Below are 1,436 nucleotides of genomic sequence, written 5' to 3' on the forward strand. Positions count from 1 at the left end.
GTAAATGTTAATGCATTTTCATCAACATATTTATTTGATATTGTGTCTTATAATGTATTGTTTTTAAAGTGTGTAAGGGAATATCTCTTCCTCACACACACACACACACACATATTGTCTTTCTGTGTGTCTCCTTGCTCCTGAGCACTGGGGGCTCATTGTGCTTGAGACGGTCATTTCGGATAGAACTCTCCAGCCCCTACACCCCACATACACACACACACACACACACACAGACTGACACACACGCCCAGCGCCCCTCCCGCCCTCTCTACAGGAAACAGATGAAAGGTCATAGGTCGTGAGCCTCACCTGCATCGGAACGGAAGCGACCCTCAGCCGCTCGCATGCCAAGCCGTCATTACCGTGGCGATGAGTCTCGGCCGGGCCCCCTCTCCGCCTCACCTGCAACCAATTTGGGGTCCTGAGTGCGGCGCGGGCCGTATGCAGGCAGTGCGCTGGGCCGCCCCAGTGAGGACCCGGCCCCTGACCCAGGCCTTCTCTAGGGAGTCGCGTCCCTCCCAATTATAATCAAGGGCCTGTGACTGACAGCGTGATCCAGCAGAAGCCTCCATTATCCTCATGCCACGGACAATTTTATTAGCGGTGGTTATGCCATTACGCTATTTATAATCCGGCTACAGGAGACGACACTAATGCCAAGCAGGAACAACCCCCCCCCCCCCCCCCAATACCTCCGCCTCTCTCTTATGAGGTGGTAGGGATCTGGGGGTGAGTGAGAGACCACAGTCTTGTTCCTTTTGGGTGTGGAGGAGTGGGGTGGGGAGGAATTGACCTCAGTGTACCTGGCTGTCAAATCAGCCCCAACAATAACCCAACTTGACTAGCCTGGATGTCAAAGCTACCTACCTCTGTTCCTGTGTTCTGTGACCTCTCTTTATGATGTTTTTTTTTTAAGTCTGCCCTTCACTTTTTCCTCATTAAAAACAATATGGTGAGGCTCTGCCCTCTTTTTTTGTGTGTCTTTTTTTGTTTGTTACTATTCCAGTGAGTTCCGATGCGTGTTGAAGATCTTGTTGTCTTCCTCCTTCCTCTACCTCTGCTTTTCCTTCTACGTTTCCCCTGTAAACTCTCTCTTCCTCTCTCTCTCTCTCATCGCATCCATCATCACTTTATCTGCCTTGCCTTCATCTCCCCCTTTTTCACTCCACTACCCCCATCTCTCTCTCTCTCACACACACACACACACACACACACACACACACTCTCTCCCCTTACTCTTACTCAATCTCTCTCTCTCACACACACACACACACACACACACACACTCTCTCCCCTTACTCTTACTCAATCTCTTTCTCTCTTACACACACACACACACACACACACACATATAGACACACACTCTCTCCCTCATTCTCTCTCTCACACACACACACACACACACACACACACACACACACACACACACACAC

Source organism: Alosa pseudoharengus, unplaced genomic scaffold (genome assembly GCF_046254945.1).
Source record: "Alosa pseudoharengus isolate Yale_2024_CS ecotype anadromous, Long Island Sound unplaced genomic scaffold, YU_APseudo_1.1 YU_APseudo_1.1_scf_19, whole genome shotgun sequence".
Taxonomy (NCBI): Eukaryota; Metazoa; Chordata; class Actinopteri; order Clupeiformes; family Clupeidae; genus Alosa; species Alosa pseudoharengus.